Source organism: Monodon monoceros, unplaced genomic scaffold (genome assembly GCF_005190385.1).
Source record: "Monodon monoceros isolate NGI ecotype Baffin Bay Population unplaced genomic scaffold, NGI_Narwhal_1 Super_Scaffold_20, whole genome shotgun sequence".
NCBI classification, from domain to species: Eukaryota; Metazoa; Chordata; class Mammalia; order Artiodactyla; family Monodontidae; genus Monodon; species Monodon monoceros.
The window spans coordinates 110,618,085-110,633,113 of NW_021703777.1; the positions used below are offsets into that span (position 1 = coordinate 110,618,085).

A 15,029-nucleotide genomic window follows, 5' to 3' on the forward strand; every position below is an offset into this window, starting at 1 on the left:
CTTTTTGAAAACCTTATCTCCAGTATGAAAAACAAACAATTCTGAATTGGAACAGAGAGACATAGTGTAGCTTGTTTCTTAAACCCACTCTGTACTTCTAGAGTTGTACCACTGAGCTAACTCAATTCTGACAGCTCTCACAAATACCCAAATTTGTAAAGAAATACACTTTGTGGGTCCTTATCTTTCTGTTCTTTTGACTGAGAAGTACTACAAGCAGAGGCCTGTGAGAAATGAATGAAACGGGAGATGTGAATGAGAATTGAATGGGCATTTCGCCGTTGGGAAAATGATCCTAAGTATGAGGATATCTTTCCATGGGAACAGAATATCTTTCTCCAGTGAGGTGGATTGAATTCTGGTACAAAGCATCTACCTTAACTAAGAGTAGAGCCCAAGTATTCTACAAAAGGATATACACCACACAGCCAAACTCCGCAACCCTCTCCTCCCTATTAGTCTCCCAAGCTATGGAAAGATGGTAGGATTGTGAGACACCAAAATCAGCCTTCAATTAGTAGCTCGAAGTGGGGGAAAAAGCATATGGTCTTACTAATGGTGGAGAGAAACTCAAATCAGGCACATTATTTCAGAGAAAATTCAAGATCTTTACTGAAAGCAAGCATGTGGAGAATGAAAAAAACGAAAAATGCATCATAGCATTTGTGCAAAAATGCATGGCACTTGTGCAAACAATTATACAAAACTACTAGAGCTAAATGAAATAAATAAATATAGTATAAACCAAAGAAAAAACTGTAACACAAATAACCCCAAGAAAATCTCACAGCTGCTTCACAATAAAGAACAACTTAATAAGAACACATACTCAATAAAGAGCCCAAAGCCTAGAAGATAAAAGGGATATATCGTATGTATACCTGAGGAAACAAATTGAGGACCAAATGAGCATCATTATCAATTAAGTGACCAACAAAATGTAAGGTAGTTGTTAAACACCAGATTGTCTTAATTAGTAGCGTAGTAAAAACACTCATGATAATGATAATGTGTATGGATGAAAGAGATGAGAATAAAGTAGCTTTAGAGAATCTTACAGATATGGAACAGAACTAAAGCTAATTCAGCATAAGAGTAATTTGTGTCCCTGAATAGAAAACCCAAAATATGCAATATAACGTATAATGCAAGAGAAATTCTTTAATATGAAGAATTGAATCTGTATATTAAAGCACAGTATGTTCCAGGAAATTTATAATCAGAACATGAATCTGAGATGTGTCCTACTTAAGCTGATACACTTGTAAGAAAACAAGAGAATTCTTTAGGCATCCAGACAGCAAGTTGCTATCAAAGGGAAGAGACAGTGGTAAAAATTCTCAAACATGAAAAATACTCCAAAAATGTAAAATTCACTGGACTCTTACTGTGTGTGTGTTGGGATGGGGGTGGGCTGCAAGACTGGGGGAACTACTTGGAAAATTAAAATCCAGCAAATCAGTTAAAATGAAGAATTTGTGAATGAAAAAGACTATGGTAAAAGACGTGGCTATGAGCATTTAATCCTATCTGAGATGACATAAATATTAAACAATTTTGGGAATTATTGACAACCAAGAGAATGTGAATATATAAATCCAGACAATTTAAAAACTATACTTAACAAAATAGAGAGGTTAGAGAGGGGGAATTAGCGACCATGAGGATGCTAATATCCTCATCCCTCATTGAAAGCAGGGAGATAGTTGATGCCATCTAAACTAAAACATGTAGTTAGAAATTATTCTAGTTTCAATTTTTTTCAAAGTTCTCTTTTTTAAAAATTGAATGACCTTTTAAGAAATATACCTGCTAACAGTTTTTAAGATTTATTTTGATTACTTCTTCTGTTCATTTCAAATTTAATTAAACAATATTCTGTAAATTAAGATTAATAAGGAGATGAGTCCCATTTTTAAAAATGTCTCTTTATGTTTCAGTCATCAGTTTATCCTCCCCCGTGCACACACACGCACACGCCCACACGCACACGCCCACACGCACATGCAGTTTCTAGTTTGTGGGTTTGGAATAATTTTTTTTCTCCTTTTTGCTTTTATTTTGTACTTTTCTGCATTGTTTTAGTTCTTTGTACTGAGCATATCTAGCTTTTCTGAAAATAATGGAGTGATTATTTTTTTCTTTTTAAAATAAAGACAGGGTGAAGGTAGATTAGAAGCAAATGTGTCAATATGTTAACAAGTTAACAGGATTAAACATTGGGAAGCTGTGAATGTAGCTTTTTATTCTATTCTGTATTTTCTTGAAAAGTCGAAAGTTAAAATATTAAAAGAACTTAGTAGTTGACATCTAGGTATCTTCTTACTTTAGCTAGAAGATACTTATTAGAGACCTGCAAGGCTTCTCTTCAAAAAAAAGTCATACAGTTTACATTTCTAAATTCCCATTTATTAGGAAGTCAGTAAGCAAGAAAGGTATTTAATGTGACTAAAATTTTTGTCAAAAAACATACGCACCGGGACTTCCCTGGTGGTCCAGTGGTAGAGAGTCTGTCTTCCAGTGCAGGGGACACGGGTTTGATCCCTGGTTAGGGAGCTAAGATCCCACATGCCGTGGGGCAACTAAGCCTGCGTGCCGCAAACTACAGAACCCATGCGCTCTGGAGCCCACGTGACACAGCTAGAGAAAGAAGGCCCGCACGCCACAACTAGAGAGAAGCGCTCATGCTGCAACGGAGAGCCTGTGCGCCACAACGAAAGATCCCACGTGCCGCAACTAAGACCTGACATAGCCAAAAATTAAAAAAAAATAATAAAATAAATATTTAAAAAAATATATGCACTAAAACTCATGCACCTTTTTCCATGAGAATCTCAAACTTTCCATCAGGACATACCTTGACTTTCATATATTTTAACAGGTTTTATAATGTAATATCCAAATCCTCTGATAATTAGAAGTTGGAAATTTGAGAGGAGAAGTACAGACCAAATAGTAATAGGGAGCTGATAAAGTGATTGCAGTAACAAGAAGAAAAGGAGCTGACTGCCTGACTGAGCAAGGGAATAAGCAAATTTTAAATGAGGGAAAAAACAAACAAGAGCCAGAACATCATCGTAGTTTGAGAGGACTTAGCACGGGAGCAAATTTTTCTGCTTACTTCTGTAGTTCTTAAGCACCATGTACTGTACAGAACACAGAACTCCATAATCCTAACTATGATCCTGAGTCATTAAAATATTATGTTTTATATACTTAAATTAAGAATTCAGAGATATTTAAGTATATTTTGATATAGCCATAAAAATAGTTATAGTTTTGGAACTTAAAGGAGTAATTATTTTGTTATTTGGAAAAATAACTTAAGAAAATATCCCCGTTCCTAAAGATGTCGGGCAAATGAGGCGTTTCTCTAATTTTTGTTTTACATTTTGTTTCATGAAAACAGCGCAATTAGCATACAGACACATAGCATTAGTTTGTCTATTTTCTTTCTGTCTAAGGAGTGGATGGTAATCTTCAAATAAACAATTACCCTTCTTTTTAAGTTCCTTAAGACAGCAAATGCATAAAACATACCCCTTTACTTGGTAGTTTTAGCAGCTTACATTCCCCATAAGGGAAAAATGATTACATTTATTACCTGAGTTTTGTGAGGCTATAAACATTACTGTAGAAAGCCTAATTGGCTGTTAAAACTTGAAGAAGTGAGTGTGCAGATGCTCCGTTTATTTCTTTTCTTCAAATTCTTCTACCTATGTATCACACCCTATGGTATTGACAAAGGAGGACATATACTAGTAGAACTGGGCTTGTAAGAACCTTTGTGGAGTTCTCAAATCTAGTCGTGGTGAATGACAGCACCTTTCTGTTGCCTCTTGGGTTATTGTTTTCATTTACAATGTTCTCTAGCCATTTTTGAATGCATATTTAACATTTAACAGAATTTGAGAGTTGGCAAGTAGTGTTTCTCCATTGATGTCAACAGAGAGAAACATTTCCTCGGTGATATTTGTCTAGTGGCACACGTTTGTCAAAACCTTACTAAGTTACTTCACTCTGTATGACAGACTCTAGGTCCATCCACCTCATTACAAATAGCTCAATTTCGTTTCTTTTTATGGCTGAGTGATATTCCATTGTATATATGTGCCACATCTTCTTTATCCATTCATCCGATGATGGACGCTTAGGTTGTTTCCAACTCCGGGCTATTGTAAATAGAGCTGCAATGAACATTTTGGTACATGACTCTTTTTGAATTATGGTTTTCTCAGGTATATGCCCAGTAGTGGGATTGCTGGGTCATATGGTAGTTCTGTTTGTAGTTTTTTAAGGAACCTCCATACTGTTCTCCAATAGTGGCTGTACCAATTCACATTCCCACCAGCAGTGCAAGAGTGTTCCCTTTTCTCCACACCCTCTCCAGCATTTATTGTTTGTAGGTTTTTTGATGATGGCCATTCTGACTGGTGTGAGATGATACCTCATTGTAGTTTTGATTTGCATTTCTCTAATGATTAATGATGTTGAGCATCCTTTCATGTGTTTGTTGGCAATCTGTATATCTTCTTTGGAGAAATGTCTATTTAGGTCTTCTGCCCATTTTTGGATTGGGTTGTTTGTTTTTTTGATATTGAGCTGCATGTAAATTCTGGAGATTAATCCTTTGTCAGTTGCTTCATTTGCAAATATTTTCTCCCATTCTGAGGGTTGTCTTTTCATCTTGTTTATGGTTTCCTTTGCTGTGCAAAGCTTTTAAGTTTCATTAGGTCCTACTTGTTTATTTTTGTTTTCATTTCCATTTCTCTAGGAGGTGGGTCAAAAAGGATCTTGCTGTGATTTATGTCATAGAGTGTTCTGCCTATGTTTTCCTCTAAGAGTTTGATAGTGTCTGGCCTTACATTTAGGTCTTTAATCCATTTTGAGTTTATTTTTGTGTATAGTGTTAGGGAGTGTTCTAATTTCATACTTTTACATGTACCTGTCCAGTTTTCCCAGCACCACTTATTGAAGAGGCTGTCTTTTCTCCACTGTATATTCTTGCCTCCTTTATCAAAGATAAGGAGACCATATGTGCGTGGGTTTATCTCTGGGCTTTCTATCCTGTTCCATTGATCTATATTTCTGTTTTTGTGCCAGTACCATACTGTCTTGATTACCATAGCTTTGTAGTATAGTCTGAATTCACAGAGCCTGATTCCTCCAGCTCTGTTTTTCTTTCTCAAGATTGCAAAGCACGTATTTTGACTCTGGCCCCAAATCTATAAGAACTTACAGTTTCAGTCTCTGTCTTGGTTCCAAATCCAGGTTGACCTAGCTCCAGTTAGGTGTCCACACCTAATCCAATAAGCTTGTATTCAGAAGGACAGAATCAGGTGACATGCATGGTGGCTCACACTGGGCTATGGGTAGGATTTGTTCTCCAAGAATAGGATGTGAGTAGAAAGGAAATTTGAATATAAAACATATAAACATGTAAAGCATTTAAATCTAGGACACATGCTTCTATTTAGTATAGCTATCTCTTTGACCTGCATTTATCAAGTTATAATTTACATATGATAAAATTCACCCTTTTTAGTGTACAGTTCTGTAAGTTTTGACAAACACATATAGTCCTGTAACTATCACATGTGACTGAGACAGAGAAGGCTTCCATCATTAACTTGGATTTAAATATCCTCAAAATTATTTATTTTAATAATCTTTCTTCATTTGGCTTTAAAGAAACAAGCCAATAAGTAGCTATTTCTCAGGAGCTTTCATCCAAAAAAATTTGTCTTTAAGGAATAAGGTAAACATTGTATATATTGATACTGGGTCTTGAGTGATTGGATCATATGTAAAACAAAACAAAGGCTATTTCTACTCATAGCCTACTTCAGGTTGTTATCTATATAAATACTGAAGGAACTGCCTTAAGTTAGGACTTCATGAAACACATAAAGTGTAGGAGGTCCCCATTCTCTAGGGACTGACAGAATGCCTCTCAGGTAAAGGGTCTCTGTGATATATATAGTACTTATTGTTGTAAGTTTAGACAATGTCTGAATTTAGACCACAGCTTGCTGACAAATATACACTATCCCCTGGCACTCTGCCAGCGGAGAGGTAGAAAAGCTTGGGAGATAATCAAAGGTCACAGCTTTATTTAACACCATCACACACCAAATAGGAAGCCAGGCATTCACTGTTGGGGCAGAGACAGTGTGTCCTCCAGTGACTGCTCAGCCGTTTAGCAGAGTCAAATCCTGCCTTTAAAAGGTGGGACTCACCAAGTGGCCTAAAACAGGTCTCATCTTCCACCAAGGGCTTCTAATTTCAAATTGCTGCCATGCTAAATTTTATCTTGAGTGTCGCCCTGAGTCTCCACCCAGTTTGTTCAGATCTAACACTGGTTTTAGACAAGACTCTCCCAGGGCCATGGATTTCAGTCTGTATTGTTTAACACACAGGCTGCACGGGGCACAAAGCAATGCAAGATGATTAAGAATTTGAATGAAATCCTTATATATCAACTTTTAACATCAGTTTACTTACAAAAATTCTAACCTCTGTTGATATCACTCTCTGTGATAACAGAATCCACTAGGAAGAAAGTAAAAACAAAAACCATGGTTTCCTAGGAATCAGGTTAGAGGTCCTATTTAAATGCTATTTAGAAATGCACTGTAGCAGTGTTATGGGTTGCTACTTGGACTCACTTGGTAAAAATGAGTAGTATCACATGTTATGAAACTCAACTCCTGTAAAAGGTGAGGCTGCAAGATTCTTCAGGATAACTTTGTTCAGAACTAACATGTCTCTAGTAACACTGCCAGAGGGAAAATTCAACTGATAATCGCTGTTAAAGCACTTATGGTCTGAAATGGGACCATTTAAGAGAAAATGAACTTTCCAGTTTTACTTGCTACAGCTAAACTTATCTAAGACAAAGGTAAAAGCAAAATGTCGTCACAAAGACGTAGTTCATACAACAAGCTACTTGTTCAATTTTTTTCCCCCAAGTGTTACAGAATTTAGAGTCCAACACACAGATTTACCTCACCTGAGCATGCATTTTATTCCAATTGTGGACAAACCTCCCACTGGTTCAGTAGAAAAAAAAATTCACCCTTTTTAGTGCACAGTTCTATAAGTTTTGACAAACCCATAGAGTCCTGTAACTATCACATGTGACTGAGACAGAGAAGTGTAGATAGACTGAACTGCCTAAATCAGGGCCACCATCGCTCTGATGGTGCATGCCACATATGCCTTTAGAGACCTGAAAAACCTAAACTACTCTTCCATGAAACTTAATCATTATGCTGGGCCATGGAGTAATCTGATTCTCGTATTTGCATTATAAGATCCAATGGAATGCAGGAGTATACGTGGGTATTTCAGGTATTTCCAGTAATCTCCACTGTCACTAGAAAGGAGTTGCTTATCTATAGTGGGTCAAGAGTTGCCACAGACTTTCATGGCTTAGGGGAACGTGTCTCCTGGGATCTCACGCTCTCAGTCTCATAGTATGGTAAGGCTGTACAAAACCTTATGGGGAATAAAATACGGAAGGTGAGGAGTAACCTGGGAGTCTGGGGGTTCTCGGGATGACTACCAAAAGCAAGGCTAAAGAAGGGCATAACGAAGTGAGTTCAAGTGGATGCAAAGCACCAAGGCTGTGTGCATTGTAGGGTGGGAGCAGGGGAGGTTTCTGGGCCTCCCTCTTCACCCCTGATGATGGCAGGCTCTTTGTTGGCAGGCCTCCTCTTGACTCCAGATGAAGGGGGTGAAAGGCCTCTTCAACCAAACCAGGTTCTTTATTGTCATCCAAATAAAAAACACATCAGTTCTCACTTTGGCTCAAAGTGATCTCTGACTAGAATTCTATTCCCTCTACGTGTGTAAATTTATACACACATAAACATCATTTATAGGTAATGCTTTTTAATCCTCTAGTTAGAAAAAACTCTGTTTTCCCCAAACTCCCTGAGCACAAATATTATTATATATTATTGCATCAACTACCAAAATCATATTGTGAGCAATCTGATGGCAGAAACAGTGCCATCATCTTTGTATTCCCCATAGCACCTAGCACAATAACATCACACATTAGGTGCTCAATAAACATTTACTGACTGACACAATGAGAGAGATGCAATAGAAACTTTCTTTTCCTCCACAGAGCTCAGACTTATAATCACAAATAACACCTATTAAGTGCAGACTCTCCATCAAGTTCTGTTCTGGAAGTTTTATATCAATCAAATCATTTGATTCTCACAGCAGTCCTAGAAGTTACATGGTACTGCTATTTCTGTCTAACAACCAAGGAAATTGAGGCCCTGAGAGGTTAAGCAAATTGGTTCAAAGTCAGACAGGAAGTAATTGGCAGAGCTGGGGGTCAAATCTAAACAAGTGGGTTTCAGGACTCTGGAGTCCTGTACTTAACCTCACTGTCTGGTTGCTGGAATAGGGGCAGAGTTGAAGCCAAAACATTATTTCTGAAGAAAAGATGAAAGATGGTTCCTTAAGACTAGACAGGCTGAGGACTTATTTTTCTTCACTTTCTTCAATTTACTTATTCTCTTCTTTCCTTTTCCTTTCTATTCTTGTATCTTCTTTCCCTTGCTTCTCCTTCTGTTTCAACTAGGCTCCCTGGTCGAAGGCCACAGAAACCAACTCTGGCTTATGTGAGAAGGAAAGGGGTCTAGTGGCAGGCTATGGGGTAGCTCACAGAATCAGAGGGAGGCCTGAAGAAGCAGGCTCAGGAGTCAAGAACCAGGAAAGCTTCCTGTTTCCAGGCCACAGAAACTGCGGGGTCTCTTCTAGGCATCTCATCACGAGCTCACTCCTACCATTTTCAGTCTTTTAGTTACTTGGCTTAGGTTTCAAATTCCAGAGATTAGGGGGAGCACCTGACAGTCCTAGCTCGGGTCATGTGCCCACCCCTTAAATAAAGGAGAACAGGACACCTTCTAGAACAGATTCATCAGGCTACAAACAGTTGGTCCTCTATAGTCACAGATTCTGCATCGTCAAATTCAACCAATGGAGGGTCAAAAATATCCAGGAAAAAAAAAAAATTCCAGAAAGTTCCATAAAGCAAAACTTGAATTTGCTGTGCCCTGGCAACTATTTACATAGCATTTACATTGTATTTACAACTATTTACAAAGCATTTACATTGTATTAGGTATTACAAGTAATCTAGTGATGATTTAAAGTGTACAGGAGGATATGTGTAGGTTATATGCAAATGCTACAACATCTTATATAAGGGACTTGAGCATCTGCAGATTTCAGTATTCAGAGGGAATCCTGGAACCAATCCTCTATGGATATTGAGGGACAACTATATAATAGAGAAGGCTTGGTCCCACAGTTAAATTGTGGTGGTTACCAAAAGAAGAGGAGAATAGGGACTTCCCTGGTGGCGCTGTGGTTGAGAATTCACCTGCCAATGCAGGGGACGTGGGTTCGAGCCCTGATCCGGGAAGATCCCACATGCTGCAGAGCAACTAAGCCCGTGCACCACAACTACTGAGCCTGTGCTCTAGAGCCTACAAGCCACAACTACTGAAGCCCACGCGCCACAACTACTGAAGCCCGTGTGCTGAGAGCCTGTGCTCCGAAACAAGAGAAACCACTGCAATGAGAAGCCCGCGCACCGCAACGGAGTGTAGCCCCTGCTCACCGCAACTAGAGAAAACCTGCGCACAGCGACGAAGACCCAACGCAGCCAAAAATAAATTAATTAAATAAATAAAATTTAAAAAAAAAAAGAAGAGGAGAATAGATAATAGGCAATGAAAGCAAAAGTGTTGACGATGCCCACCTTTTATCTTAAAAAAAAAAATGTCCTCTATGTCTTTATCCATTTTTGCTTAATAAGCCATCAAAACCAGTGATGGCCTTATTCACTACTCACAGATCACTGTGGAAGATGGAACTAGAGGCTGAGTCACTCTCTCCTGCGTTTTTCTGGGTCCCATATTGGCCTGCTGTCCTTTCATCACTTTGGACCAAACATAACTAGGGACTTCATAGCTTCTTATAGTGACTGTGAGTTAAACATGATGTTTTCAATTCCTTAATCAATAGTCTCCAGAACTTTTTCACTCAAGGGGAGGAAATACCACAGGTTAGAAATTTGACCTATTTGCTGATTAAATTGTCTATAGATTAAAATAAAACCAGGTACTGCTAAAAACTGAGTAATAAATTTTAAAATTAACAAAGAAGACTGTACTTTGGTATAATCAGCATATGAAATTTCAGGCTTAAAGCTGAACCTCTAAAGTGATTTTTTTCCAAGCCTCACTGGATATCTCTTCTCAGCCTTTTGTGCGTATGTGCGCATACACAAACATACATGCACACACAAACATACATGCATACACCTATATACATATATGTATAGATGCATACATATGTATATAAACGTACGTGAATACTCTCTGTATATGATAAAACATATACAATACACACAGGATAATTCACAGGTATTATCTGATTTCATAAATTATCATGTTCCCTATATATCTTTATTCTTTTTGACGTTTTGAATCAGAAACTAATATGATGAGAGGAAAATTCATTAAGCAGAATCCATAAAGTCGCCTGAGTTTATCTGATAATGTCTAAGCTAAATATGCAAGATTTAAAATTTCCAATATGATTTAGCATATAGACCTTAATGCTTAAAAAGTAAAAGCAATTTAAAATATTTAGTTCCTGTTCTGCAAAGAGAACATTTAAACATTGCCTCCAATATTAAACTGGAAGCCACTGTGTTTAACAGAATGTCAGCTAGCATGTAGCAAGCCTTGCTCTCATCTGCCAGACTTCTAGCTTCTTCAAAGGCATTTTCCTCTTTGGCTTGGTTCCTGTCCACCTCTTCTCTTTATCTGCCTATTGTGGACCTCTGTTCTTTTTTGCCTACCTGCATTTATTTCTCCTTTGTTAACTGTACCCTTTTTTCCTTTCAGTAAACTGGCTTGACCAACATCCCTTTCAGCTCCAAAGGCTACTGTGTCATTCCCTTAGTCAGAATAATTGGTTCAGGGATGGACAACACAACTCAATTTTAGTACAACTGTTGGAATTAAATGGGAAAAAGAAGCTTTCTTTGCAATGAGACTTATTACTGTAAGGAAAATCTAAGCCTGGAATTCTGGGGGCCACTATATTGGGAGAACGTGCCTGACAATCAAGTAGAAAAAATTTGGGACTAACTGAACTTGGGCCACTTTTGAGCCACATTTGAAACTAGACGTACTTTTACATGTTACTGTCACCACTTTTCAGCCAAACTCTCTCAAATTCTATCTACCAGGTGATTCTAGCTCTCAAGGCTTTGTTCCGACTTCTCTCAACAGAACAACCCTAGGATGTGAGGATAAGCTCAGTTCTCCTTTATCCAAGCATCTTCTGATTCTCTGCATTTGGATTTAGTTCAAATTGGTCCAACTTTCATAAACCTAGGGTTTATCTCTGTATTCTACAAATGAAACATCTCCGATACTACTAATTGAGGGCCTATAATATCCAGAATCTTACAGAAAAGCCACTTTTCTATGAACACTTGCTAGTTATAGTAAAAGACAAAAAAGAAAAAAAGAAAGGATGAAACTGATACTGTCTTAGCTCCATGTTCGGGGAATGCAGTTAAAAGCATAAGTCCATGGAGTGGGGGAGGGGTGCACAGTTTAAATGAAAAATAACAGACTTCAGAAAGCCCCACATTAACATTTGGACTGAAGGGGGAGAAGATAAAAACAAATCATTCAAAACAAATGCAAGCACATGATACTCCACCATTTAAGTTTTGTAAATAGAGAGCAGTATTTCACAGTGGTTCATGGTATTGTCTTCAGGGTCAAGAAAATCTGAGTTTAAGTCCTAGCACAGCCATTTACTCTGTGACCTTGGACAAAACAATTAAGCTTTCCTGCCCCAATTTCCTTACCTGTAAAGAGGAAGTAAGTAATACTATATAATTCATAGAGTTACTGTGCAGAATAAATGAGACAATGTGTAATAATACGCTTTGGGAAGGGGGCTTCATAGTACTTAACAAATGTTAGCTCTGATTTAAGTCAGACATTCTTTGCAAAATTCAAATGATTTTCCAATAATATAATGCATTGATAAGGGCGGTTCAACAACATTGATCTAAGCAAATTTCACTTGAGTATATATCATTTTATTCTTGGGTTTTATTCACATACTCAGTAACTTTGTTTCAAATAAATAATGAATGCTTCAAATCAGCAGAGACCAAGTCAAAACCATAGTCCCTAAAACTCTCTTCACATTGCAACACTCAAAAGGAAAAGTGTGGTTATTTGTTTTTAATCCCTTTTTGCTTTCTTTAGGTAAAGAGATTACATGGACAACCAAAGAGAATTTCCACTTTGAGGTGGCCAAAAAGAGAAATAGTTAACACTGAAGCTGTTACAGAAACAAAGCTTTAAGTTTGAGCACATAAGAAAAGTGTTCTTCCTTCTCTAGACTATTAGTAACTAACACTTTAAGTTTTTCCAAACTCCAGGCATAAATTTCAAGAGTATAAATATTGCAAGTCCTAAGGCACTATGCCTTATCTATTCATCATTTCACTTCTATTCATAGTCCCCGAGTGTTTTGGGTTTTATGACTGTCAGCTAGGCATGCCCTTAGTAAAGGTCCATATCATCACTAACTCTAGGACAAGAAACCAAATGCTGATGATGCCGTTCATCCAGATCAGTGGCCTCTTTGTTCAAGTAAGAGCAGGCAGAAAGGATTTCTTACTGTCCGTGAAAATGCCCCAGTTGGGTCTACGCTTCTGGAAAGGGTTGAATAGTTTTCAAATTCCAAAATAAGAGATTAAAAAAGCAAACAAAAGAGGCTTTCTTTCCTCAGACTCCAGTGAAGAATGTGACCCCTAAAGAAATATATTAGGCCATGTATACATTGCATGTTTCAGTCTTGGCACTTTGTGGGTTTGAGAAAGAGAATGACAGGAATGACTTCAATTGTCTAAATAATTACAGTCATTAGCATCAGGCTCCCAGGGTAACTGAATATCTTACTTTGCTTGCTGGCTAAAAATAAGTAACCAAAATGTTCCCAAGAAAAAGTCAAGGTAGATGGTAAATATCAATTAATTAAGCATCATAACAATCAAGAAAAATCAGTATTTGAACTTAAGTACATCATAATCATCATGCTTGAGAACATTACATCCATTTTGACCATACAGGCTTAGCTACTTCACATTTCTTAAAACATGTGTTCATGATGTCACATTTTGCTCCAAAGTAGATATTTTGCTAAAACAAAATCTCCAGTTTTAGTTTTGGTTAAAAATCCATTTCTATGAGTCTGAGCATGCTAATTAACTAGTATTTAGGCAACAGGACCTTCAAATAGCTAGCACTGTGGCACCATATGTACCCGAAGTAGCAAGTAAATGAAAGGAGACCTAAAATATTCACTTCAAACTCTCTAAACTCTTTACAAAACTAGTTTGTATTCTTTCCAGAAGCTTCCTCAGATACTCTTATGCAAAAATATTTATTGAATGCCTGCTTTGTGCGAGCGCTCTTCTAGGCACTGGGGATAACACAGTGAACAAAAGAGAAAAAGTCCCTGTATTCATGGAGCATTCTAGTGGGCAGTAGCAGATAACTGACCAGATATAGTTTAAGTTTAGTCTATGACAGGTTAGGTGGTGATAAATGTCAAGGAAGGGGGGAAATAAAGGCCAAGAAGGAGTAAGAGTTGGTAAAGAAATAAGGGCAACCCTTAGGGATACAGGGAAGGCCTTCCTGAGAAGGTGGCCTGTGAGCCCTGAAGGGAGGGAGAGGTAGGCTAAGCAGGTTGATGGTAGAAGAACACTCAGGGCCAAGGAAACAGGAAGGGTAAATGTCTAGCTTGTTCCAGGCTATGAAGAAGGCAGTGAGTGTGGCTGGAGCTGAGAAGGCAGGAGGAGAGGGTAAGCGATGAGACAATGGAGTGATCTGAGCAGAGCAGTCTCTGGCTGTTGTGCTGAGCACAGATGCAGAAACAGGGAGACTAGTCAGGATGCTTTTACAGTGACCCAGGCAAGAGATGAGTGGTTTGGGCCAAGGTGGTGCCACGGACATGGTGATGAGTTATCGGATTCCGAATATATTTTAAAACTAACAGGAGTTACTGATGAATCAGATATAGTATTTAAGAAAAAGAAATGAGTTAATAATTACTACAATGTTTTTGTCCTGAGTGACTGCAAAGATGGAGTTACCAGTAACTGGTAGGGGCAAGTTTGGCAGTAGGGAGATGAGAAGGTCAGTTTTAGACATTTTAAATTTGAAATGATAGTCAGAAATCCAAGTGGAGATGGTGAGTAGGCAACAGGAAATGTCTGGAATTCAGGTAGAGGTCTGAGCTGCAGTTATAAATTTGGGTGCCATTAGTTTTGTTTTTTGTTTTTTTTGGTACACGGGCCTCTCACTGTTGTGGCCTCTCCCGTTGCGGAGCGCAGGCTCCGGACGCGCAGGCTCAGTGGCCATGGCTCACGGGCCCAGCTGCTCCGCGGCATGTGGGATCCTCCTGGACCAGGGCACGAACCCGTGTCCCCTGCATTGGCAGGCGGACTCTCAACCACTGCGCCACCAGGGAAGCCCCGCCATTAGTTTTTATATGAAATTTAAAGCCATGATACTAGATGAGATAGCGAGGAAGTGAGTAGAAGCAGAAAATGTAAGGTGCCCAAGCAACAAGCTCCTGGATCACTCATCTAGGAGATGAGGAAGAACTAGCAAAGAAGACAGAAGGATAGAAGAAAATTACCTATATGATAGATCTAAATTACATCTATGGTATTTTGAATTTATGCATGTTACTTAATATCTAAACAAACTTCAAGTGCCTTGAAGAGAGGGACAAAATCTAACTCGTGGTGGGCCCTAGAGACCAGCACGGTATCAACTATATGATAAACACTAAAGGTATTTGTTGAATGAATAAGTGAATGAATAAATGAATTCAGGATCGTGAGGGTTTTGTTTAGCTCAACAAATATTTACTGAACACCTTCTAGTTTC

General features: G+C 38.3%; 1 protein-coding gene across 6 annotated transcripts in view; it reads right to left on the reverse strand.

Annotated features, from left to right (window-relative positions):
* CAMK2D (calcium/calmodulin dependent protein kinase II delta) overlaps window positions 1-15,029 on the reverse strand; it is a 280,888-nt gene that overhangs the window by 119,565 nt on the left and 146,294 nt on the right. The gene's annotated exons all lie outside the window — the stretch shown is intronic.